The sequence below is a fragment of the Cydia splendana genome, chromosome 1 (assembly GCF_910591565.1).
Source record: "Cydia splendana chromosome 1, ilCydSple1.2, whole genome shotgun sequence".
Taxonomy (NCBI): Eukaryota; Metazoa; Arthropoda; class Insecta; order Lepidoptera; family Tortricidae; genus Cydia; species Cydia splendana.
The window spans coordinates 34193602-34212090 of record NC_085960.1 but is presented as its reverse complement, the minus strand read 5'-3'; the positions used below and the strand labels follow the sequence as shown (position 1 = coordinate 34212090).

The window sequence follows — 18489 nt, the reverse complement described above, 5'->3', positions numbered from 1 at the left end:
TTTAAATGCCTATTATTACCATCGTATCGTACTATGTAGCCGTGGAGCGGACATATTTATGCCTCGAATTCAGTTTATGTTGCACAAGAATGAGTTTTTATTGCCGCTGCCCGCGACCCGTTTTACATGTTTAGTTCCGAGTTTATAAAATAAATATATGCGCAGGTAAATTTTGGCAGAATGTGCCCACTAGTTAATAATTCTGCTCCAACAGTTCTTTTTAGGGTTCCGTACCTCAAAACATAAAGTTAAAAACTAAAGTTTTTAAAACTATATCGTGTTATATATCAAATAGAGGAGCTCATTTTAAGAATTTCAAATATATTTTTTTATAATTTTACAATAAATACGTTAGAAATTATTTATGAAAAAATATCATTCCCCCCCCCCCCTTCCCTCTTTATGTCCGAAACGAATGGGTCTAAAATTTTGAATAAAATACACAAAATAGTTCTTTACCTTCATATATATGACAGGAAAACCTATTAGAAATGAGCAGTTAAACCCTTTGAACGCGAGTCCGACCCGCACTTGGCCGGTTTTATTTATTTATTATGGAAACTACCAACCTCATTTAAGTGTTACAACATGATAGTAGTGATGGTCTACTTTAAATAGGCAAATATATACCTACACATACCTACCACAATAAAATAATTTTATATTTTATTCAAATTTCTAATTTTGGAGCATATTTTTGAGCCGGCACATTTTACCTTGTTTAAGGAATTTTCTCATATTATTATCTACCTACTCAATGTCAAATTTAGTCCGTCACAACAATGTATTTATGCGAATATGAATAACATGTTGTTTCTGTTGAAATGTTTAGTTTAATATAATATCGCATTATGTGTTCGTCTAGTGTTCAATGTGTTCATCACGATGCGAGAGAGGCACATACATCTAAGTAGGTATTTGTCGTATGTATGTATATTCAAATACGTTCGGCCGTTTTTGAGTAGTTAGATAATAATTATTAATACCTAATGTAAACACCGAAATACACAAATTATCACGTTAATGATATTATTACGTTATTAAGAGCCATTTATTTTAATGGAATGTCTTTTTACGAAGTTTCAAGTAAGAAATTTCCTTTCCTAAAAATCTTTTAGGGAAATAATTATTAAAAATGCTTAAATTACTATTCTTGTGTTGTGACATTGTGTCTTCCTACGAAGTTTAAAGACCCTCACTCACAAAAAGTTTCGTTCCCGGTACGAACTCTCAACTCTCAACCCCTTTATCACCACTTTAAAGGATTAGTTTTTAATAACCCTAAAATTACTTTTCCTGTATTTTATTAAAATGTCTTTTTACAAAGTTTCAAGTTCCTCGAATAATATAAAACTTGTACCCTATATGACGTTCATTTCGTAATGTGAATGGGGCGCTTGACACTGAAACTGTTAATCATGGCAAATGAGTAGGTAACAGTAAAATGAGCAAATGAGTAACAGTAACAGGCCAATTCGAACGTGCACTGACATCAAACCAATATTAGACTGATATTGGAATCATATCAGTTATTCGCGCGTTCATTTTGGTGAAACTTATCCGCACAAATAAGTATTAGTGTACGCGAGACGCCCGCGCGAATGATAGATAACTAATATGATTACAATATCATTATTTTCTAATATCGGTTTGATATCAGTGCACGTTTGATTTGGCCTGTAAGACATTCATTTTTAAAACAAAAAACAGATAGTCATACCGGTCTCGCTGACACCGTACACCATTTCCCGCAAAGCTTTTAAGCGAACAAATGTTTTGAACATTGAAAACTTTGTGGGTTTATTAAACAAAATGAAGCCCGTACGTAAGTAATTAGGTGCGTCTACTGTTCACGGCCCTTGGACCCCAATTTGTCAGGATCTTAATTAATTAGGCTCATCATGGTCCCTATCACACGTACTTTATGGGAAAGTGGGATGTTTATCGGTGAAACATGGACTTCAGGTTGCCAAAGAGTCCATTATGATATTGTATGAACAGGGTTATTAGGTTACCTTTACGTCTAGCTAAGCATAGATGTACCAAATCAAAGCCAGTGTGTCGGCCACAGTAAGCAAATGCTCACGGAAAGCAGTTCTACGGGAGGAATGGCGACGTGTCGTTAAACGAGTCACTCAAAAGTTTACATAATGGCCACGACCACTCTGTCAAGAGGGTAACGAAGAAGAAGAAGCACAGATGTAGTGCATAATCCTTTACCGTCGTATTTTCACGGAAACGCACGAACGTGTTATGCTATTTCAGTCAGTCTCAGTACAATGATGAATAACTTAGGTCAGGGGTCTCCAAAGACCTCTGACTTAGGTAATTATACCTAACAAGGCCAACCCCGAAACCGTGAAATAATAATAATCAACCTGTAGGTCATAAGGAGTCTGTGATGTGTGATATAACTATTCTTATGTTACGTAAGCTACGTTGTTTTGAGTTAAAAAACTATTTTAATAAAAAGTATATCCGATCTCGTATGAGTATTATAACGTAACTAGGATACACATTCGATGATAGTCATATAACTCACACATCACCCAAAATCAAATCAAGCCGGCAAGTTGTAATATTGGGCACCGATTTCCGATTCGGCTCCCAATCCTCAAGGTCCAGTAAGTCTCGTACGCAATTTTGCATGAAATTGAGCGGAGCCATTCCGATAGCTTACCGAGACACTTGTTCTATGATGAGCATACGTGTGCTAACTCGGGACTCGACTACTAAGGCAATGAGTGATATAATATGCATTTGCTCATTGGAAACCCTCTATTACTGTAAAAAGGTTCATTAAGTCGCCAAAAAGCCGCTCTCCATCAAAATTACGGTCTCATTTTAAAACGACAGGCTGAATTAACATGAAACTTGGAATGAACATTTGTCTATGGTTCTAGATTTCGTTGCTAAAAATTGTAAATTTAAGTTTCACTTTAAAATCTAACTTCTACACTGCAAGACAAACGATTAGGTAATACGAGAATCGAGTAAAAAAGCGCTACGATTTTTCAAAACTCCACTGGCTGGCCTTAAGGTCACAGCTACACTGGTTATCCTAAGCGACTAAGTTTTTCAATAAACTACTTTCACGCAACGCTGAACAAATAAACAAATTGATTCTGACGAGCGCTCCTCCTTAAATTAACTTAAGAGGGATATTTTACTTTATATTAAGAATGTTGTGATTTTGCAACCTCATTTTCTCAATTCATCTGTATGAACAAAAATAAACCAGAGTGCTTATTTCTTGTAACTTTCAAAAGTTACCTGTTCTATTGCTGTAGGTACCTACTATTGGAGATAGTGTCGCTACAACAAGCTTACACAATGTCAATAATGTGCTAACGTTATGTACAGTCACCACACGGGATTGCTATGCCATTTAGGGTTCTTATTAAATTGGAAATTCTTTAGCGTAAGTATTGAACAACCAATTTAGCTAGCTAAATAGACTCTAAATGGTGCAACAATCGTGATGGTACCTAATAGTCAAATAAAATGTCCGTACTCCATAGGTACCCATCATATCAACGACTGGTTTCAAAACGTGTTCATATAACCTTCGCAATTCTTGAACCTTTTATTGATGTAAATGTTTTACAATTTGTTTGTCATTTTTATGGTCAGATCGTTTACAAATGCGGAAACTTCGATGCCTTTCAACGTCAGTTGTCAAAGATTCCTCTTGCCAGTAAAATAAATAAGTACTTAGACTACCACTGAAAATCCGCAACATCGCAAAGGCCGACTAAAGTCAGCAGCAGAAGTTGCTAAGCGGGTGAGGTGTTCAAAATTACCTTGACACGCTCTTATTCTATTACCAATAAAGTCGCGTCAAGATCATTTTCAACACCTCGCTCGCTTGACTGTACAAAAGTAACCAAAAACTTACTATGTCACGAATGAATACAACCCCTAACGTTTCTCCAATGAATCCGGAGGGTCTACCGTGAACACTGAAGTTCGCAAACGGGCATTTTTCTCTTTTACTCCAATTAAGTCGTAATCAGAGTGTCAGAGATTAGTTGCTCAAAATTTATGAACTTGGATTTTGGCGGTTATTGCCCTTGCCATTAGGCTGTACCTACCGAAGAATATTGTACATACCCTAAATCAGGAAATCTCTACAAAAAGAAAGTATTTTTCCTCCAACTTCCTGAATATTTTGAGCAAAGTTCGTTTATTGGTTCTTCGGTTTCCGAGAAGTTTACTCGTAATTTACTGTTTTTGTCCCAAATGTCATTATCAATGTTTTGATGTTCGAAAAAAACCTATATAATTATTAAGAAAATTTCGGAATGGATCGCGATATTTCGCGACGTTCAAAACTTCAAGAGAAGAGCGTTTAATGGTTGGCAAGCGAGTGTCCATGAGCAACGGTTATTTGCTTATAACCCAGGCTATTCGACTGCTAGTTCGTGCCCTGTATCATTAAAAACCGGTCAAGTGCGAATCGGACTCGCGTTCCAAGTACATAAGTCCGACTCACGCTTGACTGCACATTTCTAATAGGTTTTCCTGTCATCTATAGGTAAAGTACTATTTTGTGTATTTTTTTCAAAATTTTAGGCCCAGTAGTTTCCGAGATAAAGGGGGGGGGGGAATGGTCGGACAGACAGACAGACGCACGAGTGATCCTATAAGGGTTCCGTTTTTCCTTTTGAGGTACGGAACCCTAAAAAGGTTGATAGATTGTATTTATTCTAATTTGTTTTTTTTTTACTTTAAGAATGTAAAAACCCAACCGTTAAACTGAAATTTGAGCGATGGCTCCAGGAAATATCAGCTACATACAATATAGCAGACGTGATGGATCGCTCTCATGTCGTTACATCCAGGAGTTAACAGGTGCTCCGTCACCCAGGAGACCTACTCCGTCAGCGCCAGCGACATAAACTAATACAAAAATGGACCAATAAACTAAAATGGGCACTAAGCAAAAATAAAGTTCAAAAGTGTTATCATATGTATTTGACGTCATAGAGCAAAATTATCGTGAACACTCGCGAGCAACGAAACGGAATCACTTCACATGCTCATTCGATAACTTTCCTAGTGTGCAGCATAATTTGACGTTCATAAGCGCATTGATGCCTACTTGAATAATAAACTATCTTTATCCTTATTCAATCGCATTCCTGAAGAAAATGTATCAAATGAAAGCTGATCAGATTCTAATGTTGGAATCTTTCGCTTGTTCGGGTATCAATATTAGACAACAACTTTTTCCCCTTATAAAACAAATAACTATTGTTTATAAATGAAATAAAACGAATTACACAATTCTCTTCCAAATAAATATGATCGTGAGACTTAAGCCGACCACTGACTAACAGGCCGCCGGACGATATTGGGCTGTCAGTTAGAACAAAACTTTGACAGTTCCGAACAACTGACCGGCCGTTATCGTCCGGCGGACTGTTCGTCAGTGGTCGGCTTTATAGAATATAATTTTACAGATTAAAAATGTAAGTGTATGAAGTTAAACCCTTACTTTTAGGTACTTAAGAAAATATTCGTTTCTTTGAAAACAATCATGACACCTACGTAAACAACTTTTAATGTTACTATAACATTGGTAGTATCTATCAAGGGCGGGTTAATTGGTAGTAAATATAGGCAATAATCTGACATCATACTTGTAATGGATGTACAAGTAGTTAAATCCTCTTTGTAACCGCTGTCTTATCTTACAGGCCTCCCATAAAATCGCTACAAAGTACAAGGCAATAAAACTTAAAAAATACGTGATTAATCTGCAATAAAACTATTGTTTATGTTATTTACTCACTGCACATCTCGTTTGCACTAATAAATAAGTGATTAAGTAGTAATTACCTACTTATTAAGCGAGTTGTAGGTATGAATTATGTCAAATAGTTCAAATCATTCACACACCGTAAAATGGGGTGAGTTGGGACAAATCCGAAGTTCAAACCTCAATAAAAGTTAGTTTTTATATGTGGCACGTTGATTTATATAGGTACTTGAAAAGTGTTCCGGTAGCATGCTACTTTAGTTTTTCAATGATAATCTGTCGTTTCATTTCATAGATTCAACGATAAATACAAAATAGTAGGAAATTCCAGCTCACCCCGTAGTCGGGGTTAGGGGTGAATTGAGTGAGATGGGACAATTGCTAGAATTAACACAATATAAGCTTGACTTCTCAAGAGAATAAAGTATTTTCGTAACAATGTGATAACTGTGGTGTAAAAATACCATCTCACCCCCCTACCATCCCCCCTCACCCCATTCATAAACCAACTGCATGAAATAAGATCTTATAGAAAATATGGTTAACATAATCGCGGCAGTAACATACTTACTGGTTATGTGCACCACCCGGCAGCGGCACAGCTTGGCGCCATTTGTCCTCATTAATTTGACAGTTGACATTTCGTGACAAGTCATGTAATGAAAGCTCAGTCAGAAGTCATAAATTTATGTAACAGCGGGCACTGAAATACAAGTATATTACTTTTCTGGGCATTTCACTTTGAATAACGGAAGTGATATTTTTAAAGTTGCCTCTTAATAGTATGTTACCTACATATCTACATAGGGAAGTAAAGTAAGAAAAGTCCCTTAATCACATGTAATTGTCTACCGAAGCAAAGCCGAGGTCGACAAACATGTGATCTGAGACTTTCTTATTTTTATTTTACTCACCGCGGTGTTTATTATACTATTTTTCTGCTTGACAGAGCCGGAAAGCGGCAACTTCAGTGTTGCCAGATGGTCACAAAAGTCACATTTTTCGTGACTTTTCGCCTTCTCGTGTGACATGTGCGTGACTTACGATCTTGAGGCAATTTTTGTGACTTTTTAAGCTAGTCGAATTTTGGACAAGTTTAGTTCTGCAATTTGTATTATTTAGGAACGCGGTGAACGCACCCAAGTTGACTCTTGCACTGACACCTTGACGTTACATTCACCATCAGTACATAATAGTCGTAGCAAGATGAGACTTGTTACCTTGACATGACGGTGTCATTTAGTTTGATAGTAGTGGTTATTTTTTTTAGTGTATGATTCATTTCTTTTAGCCTCATATGTCGAATATCTGTACGAATAGCATTATAATTACTTCGGACAAAAGTTTTATCACAAAATTTTCTACAATATTGGTTATGTTCATTTTTACTACACTGAGCATTGCCCGACATGCTCTTGGTCGTTTTTTTTTATATTATATCAGCAGATCGCTTAGCTTGCTAATCCTAAACTATTTTTGTTTATGATGAACAATTAAGAAAAAAACGACGTTTTCTTAAATCGTCTATTTTTTATCTCTAATTTAACTTTAACAGCCTGAAGCTCCTAAAGTATTGATCGTAAGGTAAAAATAAACATAACCAAATTTGTAGGAAATTGTATGATAAAACTTTTGTCCGAAGTAATTATAATGCTATTTGTAATTTTGTACATATTTTCGAGATATGAGCAAAAATATGAAAAAAGGTACCTTTAACCCTCCCTGCACTCTCAGCACACCCCCTACCCTCGAGGACTTTTAGTATGTTTATCTGGCGGCTTAGCACGGTCGCGTTTTTATCCCTTGTCACCATGCCTGTCACGTTCTAACAAGTATGTAAGTGCGAAAGGGACGCGCATAGTGATAGTCGATAAAAATGGAACCGTGCTGAGCCCGCTGGACACCATACGGTATACCTGTACCAATTTTCAAAACTACACGAATTATTCCCGCAGATTTTTCTAATTTGCTTGGGTTATTGAAAACCTTAATTTTTTAACTTTCTCATTGACCCCCCAAAAGTAGCCCCCATGCTTAAAATTCATTTGTTTACGTTACATGACTTAGATGTTCGTCTTTGGGTCACTAATTTACATATGTGTACCAAATTTCAACTTAATTGGTCCAGTAGTTTCCGTGAAAATAGGCTGTGACAGACGGACAGACAGACAGACAGACAGACAGACGTACGAGTGATCCTATAAGGGTCCCGTTTTTTCCTTTTGAGGAAAAATCATATAAGGTTAGTAGATTTTTTGTAAAATATATCATTTTCTGAATTTCTTCTAACAAAATCGATTTACCTACCCATACAATACAATAATATAAAAATGTGACTAGAGCAGCAAAAACGTGACTTTTAGGGAAATGAAACGTAACATATTACTCCAGAGCCCTGGCAACACTGGGCAACTTCGTTTAGCGCAGCGCAGTGGCCCGAAAACGATTTCCAGCAGAAAAATCATTTAAAATATGAATAGTATGATTTATACGAGATTTAATCATTTTTCACGTACAGTTTTTATAGTGCGCGGTGGTCAAAATCAAACCTAATAGGTTATACTGTAACTGAAAAAATTGTTCTCGAAAAAGATACATAAAATTACTAAAAATTCAGTCTAGATTTTATCATTCATAGGTACCTAGACAAGAGGTTAATTGGAATGCCACTCGGGAACTAAACCTATCGATTTGACCCCCGTGTAGGCTTGTAATTGTATTTACACACATATATAGCCTTAGTGAAACGGAACTAGCTCATCAGGGGGCCTGGGGGCCTAGATGACAATCGTTAGCAGAAAAACGAAACGATACAGAGCGTTAATTTTTAAACTTTTTTTCTATGTGACCATTGTTTCCACTTTTGTTTTATACTATATGTTGTAGTAGAAAAAATGTGTCCGAAAATTTTCATACAGTTTTCAAACTTTCCTTTTTGTTGCCGCCATACAAAGTATATGGGGAAATGGTAACGCAATAGGAAAAAGGTCTGGGACATTTTTTTATGAAATTAGGATCGAAAGAGCTCGTGATTCTGAGTAGAAATAACACATTTTTTTATAAAAACTACAAAATTAATGAAAGTGGCATTTTTTTAAGTAACGCTCATCAAAACCATAGCAAATAGTTAAATCTGAATAGATTACCTTACACGTGTGATTTGGAAATAATATTTTATGCACCTAAAGTTAGAATATTTCTAATAATCCTAATGCATAGTCATAAAGATACTATTTATTACAAAACAAGTTTCAATAAAACTTAGTTAATTACCATATACATATGTATATTTTAAATAGGTCTACATTCTGCTCGAACAAAATAACAAGTTTACATAATTTAAATGCAAATATATAAAAAATATGGTTTAAGGTTAAACAGATATCTTATTTTTTTAACCCTACGCCGTATTTAATGTAATATAATCACTAATTTACCTTTAAGTGCTTGAATAAATGAAATACAATTCACTCAATGCCAAATTATTAATAATTAATTCCAATTATAGCCCTTGATGTTCATTCAAAGTTAACGTTTTAATTTACATATCCGGTATCACACGCGCTTTATAGTATGGTAGGTAATAAATGGAACGGCCTCCTAGCCTAGTCGGTAGTGACCCTGCCTACGAAGCAGAAGCAGTTCGAATCCCGATAAGGGCATTTATTTGTGTGTTTATCACGAATCTTGTTCCTGAGTTATGGATGTTATCTAAATATCGCAGTATGTCAGTAGTACATATGGTGCTATTTTACCGCCCTAGTGCGGTAATTAGCACAATACGTGCCTATGTCGAAAATTTAAAGGGCCATGCACACATACACGTGCGGAAAGGTAATTCGCATACTTTTCGCACTTGTATCATAATGTAATATTGTTTTGGCACTATTGCCGCGATTTTTGTTTTGTGAATGAAGTTAAAGTCGTGCGTAAGATGCGCGCCAGTCACCAAGACGATCGTCAAGGTCTTATCAAAACAAGTTCAAAATTATAACATACGGTTCTACGTTTACGGCCTAGTAAAGTATTTTGCCATTGATTCGCCTGATGGTAAGCATTCACTGTCGCTCATGGACACCTGTAACATCAAAGGGGTTGCAAGTGCGTTGCCGGCCTTGACGACGGGAGTACTCTACGCTATTTTCTTGAAGGTTTGCAGGTTGTATCGGTCCGGAAATACCGCGTTTAAAACAGTTCATTCCACAGTTTAACTCAGTTATTATAGTTCAGTCAACTTACTAGAAGACTCCAACCTTTACAACTGTACTCTTTTTACATTTTCATTTTTTCATACAAAAGTAAGTACCTATATAATACAACCTATCATTGCACCCATTCAGATTCATTAAAATGGAAATTAAGTGCAAGAGTCTCAATTTGATGGTAAGGTTACAGGGTGCGTAGCCAACATGCCAATCGTTTCCGTTCCTTAGCGAACGAAACGCAACTGTCACTGTCGCACTAATATAGAAGAGTGGTAGAGAGAGATGACTACGCTACGATACAGAGCGTTAACGATTAGCATGTTGGCTAAGCACCCTGGTTCCTCCTACTCGTGGCCTAGTGAAGTAATTAAAGTTGATATAAAATAATATCATAATTTAATATGATTCAAGCCCTGGAAACGGTCATAATTGGGAAATGCTTCACACCGGCCATTTGCCAATCATCGTCATCATATTTCTAGCCTTATCCCCTTTTTTATCACGGTTTACTAAGGATGCCTTGGGTCCGCTCGGTAATCTAATCTCAAAGATTAGCGCTGGCATCAGTAAAGTTGACTTTTGCCTTTGCTTAAAAAACAGAGGAACCCTAGAAAACTGTTTAATATGAATAAAAAATTCCACATTTGGGCGACCTGTTTTTGTTTATCTCGTGCGTAGTTAATCAGGCATTTGTAATACATCGCTGATATTAAAAATAGCCCGAAATGTTTATTCAATAATCACTGTATGTCAAGTAAAGTTGTAGGTAGACCACACTTTTTATTTTAATATGGGAATTTATATCACTCAGAAGCACGAGCTGTTTCGACCGTGGGTACAGAATTTCCGTAAATTTTTTCGTTCCTTCTAATCCGTTACCATTAAACAAAATCTATAAAAAATAGTAACGTCGTCCAAGTAGGTTCGTGAAAGATCTCGTGATTCTGAGTAGAAATAACGTAAGAATTTTTAAGTAGAAAAAGTGCAGGTACAATTTTATTTTAAATAAAATGGCCCGATTGCGGAGTTCCCTTCATAATGACCGTAAGTGACATTGGAAAACTCATTCGATTGTGTACCTGATTAACGAACAATAAACTCCGAGTTCAAACTGATTTTCCATTAATTTATTTTCGGTGGGGCAGTATATTCATAATTTCATAATATCTACCTTCCTTTTTTTAATTATTTTACTGAACCGGTTTTTTTTTATTTACATTAATCATAGTATATTAATTTCATGTTTATTTAAATCGACACTTAATCAAACCACACCGCTTGATAAATAAAAAACCGGACAAGTGCGAGTCGGACTCGCCCACCGAGGGTTCCGTACTTTTTAGTATTTGTTGTTATAGCGGCAACAGAAATACATCATCTGTGAAAATTTCAACTGCCTAGCTATTACGGTTCATGAGATACAGCCTGGTGACAGACGGACGGACGGACGGACGGACAGCGGAGTCTTAGTAATAGGGTCCCGTTTTTACCCTTTGGGTACGGAACCCTAAAAAAACACGCCCAAATATGATAAAAAACTTACTTCCAAAAATATTTTTACGTCTCTTCCTATAATATCCAAATAAAAAATACGTACTTCCAAAAAAAATCCTCTCCTCTGACAGCTCACAAATCAATCAAACATTATTATCACTTCACGTCCTCATCAAAGTTCGCACGTTTACGTAGATCGAACCGACACCGTAAAGGGCGCGAATGCGTCGCGCCTGACGTCTCCTCGAACACTGCCGCGTGCGGCGCCGCCACGCTACGCGTAAGGTCATTGCCAATAAATTAAACCGCACAATCGTCATTTTCTTTAATCTTTATAACGTCAATGAAAATAAATAGGCCCAAAATAAGCTTCCATTTTAATTCGGAAAATAAATATTGAGTGATCTTTGTGGTTTCCGGGAGATTTCCGCTGTCAAATATAAACTGTCTGATAAGTATTGCAGTTACAATTGATTTACGGGAAATGATCGCCACACTTAACATTCATCATTGTCACATATCAGTTCTTACGTTGTGCCGATTATTCGAAAAAGCGTTGGCAGCCTAGCGGTAAGAGCGTACGACTTTCAATCCGGAGGTTACGGGTTCAAACCCCGGCTCGTAACTTTTTAGGAGCGTGAGCGTGAGCTTTTTAGGAATGTACGATATATCATTTGATATTTACCAATGGCTTTTCGGTGAAGGAAACCATCGTGAGGAAACCGGACTACTACCAATAAGGCCTAGTTTCCGCCCTAGGTTGAAAGGTCAGATGGCAGTCGCTTTCGAAAAAACTATATAGTGCCTACGCCAATTCTCGGGATTAGTTGCCAAGCGGATCCCACAGGCTCCAGCCGTGGTAATGAGCCGGGATAAACGCCAGGAAGAATAAAAAGACCATGTGCCGACTATAATATTGTAAAGGTGTTTGTAAGAGAGTAAAGTATTTAAGATTAATGATTATAATCATTTATTTCAGCACCCACTCAGCTAGCATAGAGTGCAAGAAAAGTAATGAATGAAATAATGAGTGAATGAAGTGGTTCATTTAGTTGTTGGTCATTAGGTAAAACGAAATGGATTAATGGCAAATGCGTTCTCATTAATTTTACAGGTAACAAACCAAATGATTTGACATTATTACACTAGCCTATTGACTTAAAAGTCACACGAACCTAGCCGCCGCCATACAATTAAGTCCCTCTCTCATTTCAAAACGACTTTCTGAAGTTTTACATACAACACGTCCACTTGCTCTATTTTCTTTGTATAACTATTTTTAGCAACGAAAACTAGTACCAGATATTATTTATATAGTGGCCAGGGGCCTATTGCATAACAAACTACAACTAATATTACAAGCGGAACTCCTTATTTAATAAGTGAAACTAGAAAAGGAGTTCCGCTTGTAATATTAGTTGTAGTTTGTTATGCAATAGGCCCCAGATCTCAGATTCTGAGCGATTGAAAAATGGTAAATATAATTAGTGTCCGACCGAAACATGTTTTTTCGCCGAAACCGAAACCGAAACCGAATGTTCGGCTTTGGCTCTAGTTTCGACCGAAACCAAAACCGAAACCGAAACTTTTGTAGACTTGTTAAAATCGTTGAAAAAATGTCATAAAACCGCTTTTACACACATATTATGGGGCTGTCAACACCCAATGTCCTTGAAATTGATGTTACTTAAGCAGTTTTTTAAGAAAATTACTAGAGTTAGATCAAGATAATCCTGCAACGATTTTGATAACACACGCAGTGCAAGTGTTATTTTAAACGTCAAAACTTCTATGAAATTATGACGCATAAATAACATTTGCACTAGTTGCAATGCGTATGCTATCAAAATAATTGCAGAATTTTCTTGGTCTAACTCTATTTATTCACTAGTCAAGCTAACATGTAGACACAGGGTCAACCAAAAACGCGAGCGCAGCGAGCACGAATTTTTTGTTGACAATATCGCAAGGCCGGGTACCGATCTTCACCTGGGCCTAAACGTCCGAAGGGCCCCAGTGAGGCGAGAACTTTCATGCGAAGTCAAAGCCGTGCTTCAGAGTTCAGGATAAGTAGTTGAGCACAGACTCCAACCAATGTCCATTGTATTAAAAAGCGAGATATTTCCTTGAGCGCTGGTGGCCTAGTGGTAAGAGCGTGCGACTTTCAATCCGAAGGTCGCAGGTACAAACCCCGGCTCGTACCGATGAGATTTTCGGAACTTATAGGTATATACGAAATATCATTTGATATTTACTATTTGCTTTTCGGTGTAGGAAAAACATCGTGAGGAAGCGGACTAGTCCCGATAAGGCCTTGTTTACGCTCTGGGTTCGAAGGTCAGTCTGATGGCAGTCGCTTTCGTAAAAACTAGTGCCTACGCCAATTCTTGGGATTAGTTGTCAATTGGACCCCAGGCTCCCTTGAGCCGTGGCAAAAATTCCGGGATTACGCGAGGAAGATGATGAGTTCTCTTATTATTCCTTTGCCCAGGCCCAGTAACATGCGACATTGCTATCTCATTTACTCCGATACAATTAGACAGTGTGCGCGTTACAGGTATTAACAGCCTCTTAAAAGACTGCATCGACCGTCTAGTGGCGCCCTCATTAGTGGAATTATGTTTTATAATAAACCAATTAATTTCTGTACCTATACATGAATCAGTATATTATTATGTAGATACATATTAATATTGTTGTCCTACTTATTCCCCAACTTTTGGTCTTTGTCACATAGTTTAGTTTCATAGTACGAAGTACCATTTCGTAAGTTTCGGCCCGGCCGAAAGGTTCGGCCGTTTATTGGCCGAAACATGATTTTTTGGCCGAAACTGGCCGAAACCGTAACCGAAACCGAACCTTCGGTCGGACACTATAAATATTTCATGAAATTATCAAACTCTGTTTTACCTTACCTTAATTTTATTATAGCCAGGCCAAACTTTTATTAGCCAATCATAACTTTTTTAATAGCGAGAAATTATGTATTGGCTAATATTCAAAACTGCGTGCGGGCTATATTTACCTATGGAGAAAGGATAAGTTGCCTGAGCCACTCTCAGTGATATGTGTCAGATATGTGCCTTTCAGCCCTATGGAAAATTTCTCGAAGTCCTAAATGGCGAGAGTTCCTTCTATATATATTCCGTCGCCTGTCAAAAGCCACTTTTGAAATTCTCGATTACTAAGATCTTATAAGAATTTATGAGTTCTTGCCGACTTAAAACCGAGTCCAAGTACTTTAAGCTCTCAGATCTCAGGTAAAAGGCACTCCTTTAGTCATGTTGACTTCGCTCTTCTATTTCAAAGTAAATATCTATCTACCCGTAGGTACTTTAGTGAAGGGTGAGCTGGATATAAACGCTACAGGGGAAAATCAAATTGGGTCAGTATTGGGAAATCGGATACTATCAGAGATGGAAAATTTTTCGGAGGAACACGTGCAGCGGCAAATTCCGAGCTTCGGTGAATTAATAAATGTTCCCGCCGCTGTCCTTTTGACATTTGAAATACGCGTCACGCGTCAAGTTATTCAATTATAGCTACACTAGCTTTCGTCCGCGATTTCGTCCACGTCGAAATCTTAACCCTGCGTACAATTTTTTGCACATAATCCGCAATCATTTTGAATTTTTATTGAATAACTGAGGGTTCCAAATTCAAAAACAAACCATTTGCTTCTGGGTCTCAGGAGGAACACATAGGTACCTATCTTTCTATCTTTTTAATAGTCATTTGTTTTACTACTAGGGGTCAAAATAGTGGATAGTGACCCTGTCTGCTAAGCCGATGGTCCTGGGTTCGAATCCCAGTAAGGGCATTTATTTGTGTGATGAACACTAATATTTGTTCCTGAGTCATGGTTGTTTTCTATGTCTTTAAGTATGTATTTATCTATACAAGTATGTATATCGTCGCCTAGTACCCATAGTACAAGCTTTGCTTAGTTTGGGGCTAGGTTTGATCTGTGTAAGATGTCCCCTAATATTTATTTAATTCGCCACCAGGGTTTTTGACATTTGCGGCAGCAATGCAGTCGGCAGTAAAGTCGCGCTGCAACACTGCAGCAGCAATGCTGGTTTGCTGCTGCAGTCTGAAACCGAACGGCACCTTAAACCAGTTGTGTCTGATGTAACATCGTTAACATCTAGCCGCTTCTCAGTGTAGTGGATCTTAGCATAATAAACTCAGCAAAGCGCGTCAATATTTTTGCAAGTGGGTAACAAGAAATAACAAATCGCAAAACGTCTCGAATTTTGTATAAATAGGTAAAATAAAATAAATATCGTGGGACAATGTTACATACCTTTAAATATCAACCATTTCTCAAAGTAAGCTTAACATCGATTGTGTTGTGGATATATAAGGTAGGGTCGCCTAAGATCGGACGCTTTTTATCAATTTTTGACAGGATTGCAGTTTTATTTTTTTTTTATCATACCCTACGACTATTTTCTAAATGTGTTGTTATTGAAAGTAATTAACAATGAAACAATGAATTTGGTCATATTTTATTTATTTCGATAAACGCAATAGTTTGTGTGAGTCACGCCTTCAATGTGACGGATTTTTTTTTCTGGATACGTTACACGAAACTCTAGTGTTGCCGAAGTTCGGACTACTGCACTCGGAGTAAATATCTATGGAGCGGCCATTAACAGGCGTTCCCCTCTGCAAAAAGTCCGCGGCCGCCGGTCAAGGAGGTTATATAAAACTAGTTGCCACACGTCATACGCCATTCAGCAAACGTCAGTCTAAGCGGAATGATAGGAGCCGAAAATGCCGAATTGCAGCGTTTTCTCGTTCAAAATGAGATCGAAAACGTCTAGTCTACAAAAAGAACACGTTTCTTATCATATGTAGGTACTGTTACATCTAAATATTATCAAATAGTGCATTAACTTTGCAAATAACTAAAAAACATTGTCAATCTGACAGTGATACCAGTGATTTGGTATTAGATCTAATTTAGGGTAATTCTAAAGAAGACTTTCTAAATATTATTTAGGTACGAGTAGAATTTCTAATAGGAAATATTATGCGAAACTCTGCGTAGGGGGCGCGACTACCACAATCCATCACAATCTGGGGGTCCGCCGCGGAACAAGAAATATTAAATTTCGTTATCTAACCTCTGTATCACTATTGCATATTTGAGCGATAAAGAGAAAAGAGAAAATTTACTAGCTAGCTTAGTGCTACACTCTGGCGGCAGAACATTGCAGTAATACGCCCTATTTGCGTTGCTTTTTATTATATAATTTATGTAACACATTATTTTTATATAACACCTTAGTTTCATATCAACCTAACCTAATCTATTTAATCAAATAAATAGATCTATAAGAATAAAGAAAAGGGGGACGGGGGATCAAAAAGTAGTCGAAAACATCTCGCGTGATTTGTGCACAACCCCTAAATAACGTAAAATTACCGATAGACTATTTTTTGAAAATTAATTTTTCCTTTAGTTTCTACATATAGCTGGTCAAGCAGATCTTGTCAGTAGAAAAAGGCGGCAAATTTGAAAAATGTAGGCGGGAAGGGATATCGTCCCATAAAAAAATTGAATTTCGCGCCTTTTTTACTGACAATATTTGCGTAACCAGCTATATATTTTTATTTAACATGTCAAATATTTTATAAATTTAAGGTATTTACGGCTGTCACTTTCCATAAATAGGCACTTTTAATTTATTACTCTGGTATCACCGTACCAATATTAGTGATGGGACACCATAAAAACCAATATCGGTAAAATCGATATAAACATAATGAATAATATACAGATGGTCATGATGCCTAGCGAACACCAGCCATATCGTACAAACCTCAAGGAGTGATATTCCTAGGCAGATTATGATCTGCCTAGTGACCACCAGCCATATCGTGCTAACTTCAAGGTGTGATATTCCTAAGCAGATCATGAAACGCCGGCATGTCATGATCTGACTAGTGACCACCAGCCATACCGTGCAAACCTCAACATTTAGGCATATCGAATAAGTAGGATGTCCTAAATTTTAGCAAATGATAACCATTGAAATGGCTTGACAGCCTACTTATAGTACGTGTTTGGGTAGCGTATGATTTTAGTACCTACGCATGCTGCTCCAAATGCCACATAGAATACAGCACTAGCAGTGGCAAAAAATGCAAAAGGCAGATTATTAAATGGCGGCGTTTCATGATATGCCTAGGAATATCTCGATATGCCCGATTTTACGATCTACCGCCGATATATATACTAATTATCCCCTACTCAATATCCCTTAAATGACATCCTATGGCCGCGTTCCATCTCTGTCATTAGATCTGCAGGCTCGATAGTATATTGCATTGCTTCCAGAAGTAAACCAACATGTAAAATATTAACTAATGAACTGACAATAAAATATCATTCTATATCAGCTTGCAAGATTCGCCCTAAACAAATTGACAAACTATTAGAAATAAAATCTAAACAATACAAAAATTTAAAGTTAGTAAAATGCTGGTACAAAGACTTGATATTGTATTATTATAATTGATAAAAGCAGAAATTAAAATTCATTGTCAATAAAGTATCGACAATATTATCGGCGCGTCCCTCGCACTATCTAAGTTTACTTAGAACTGACGTCATCTCGTTCACGGACAGGGTTGTATGTGTTTGTTCTTGTACTTGTGTGAATATAGTTTTTGCTAGTGTTTGATAATTTTGTCGTGTGCGTGTGTAGCGACGCATGCTAAAAATGCATTAGTGTTAACGTTATTTGTGTGCGTTACCTCGTCCCCCGCGCCAAAAATGACAGAATTTTTCAGATAGAAATTAGTGCGCGTCTCTACTCCATAGATATTTACTCCGAGCTACTGCATAACTTCAACTCTGTTGATGCGGCATTAGAGTGCACAACAGGAAAATATCCGATCTTAAGTTAACAATAACATATCACAAAATGATCCTGATATTCCGCGTGGTGTGACTAGACCAACTAATTTTTTTTTTCGCTATTTTTTAGTCCGATCTTACCTCCTCAGGCAAAT

At 37.1% G+C, this 18489-nt stretch overlaps 1 protein-coding gene and 1 long non-coding RNA gene across 3 annotated transcripts in view; both read right to left on the bottom strand.

Moving 5' to 3' along the window:
- LOC134794097 (pyrokinin-1 receptor-like) overlaps nucleotides 1–11796 on the bottom strand; it is a 95720-nt gene extending 83924 nt beyond the window's left edge. For both annotated transcript variants that reach the window (XM_063765797.1, XM_063765806.1), the window contains exon 1: nucleotides 11567–11796. The gene's annotated coding sequence lies outside the window, so the exon portion shown is untranslated. The remainder of the gene's footprint in view (nucleotides 1–11566) is intronic.
- LOC134794132 (uncharacterized) overlaps nucleotides 1–18489 on the bottom strand; it is a 331004-nt gene that overhangs the window by 166048 nt on the left and 146467 nt on the right. The window lies entirely within an intron of this gene.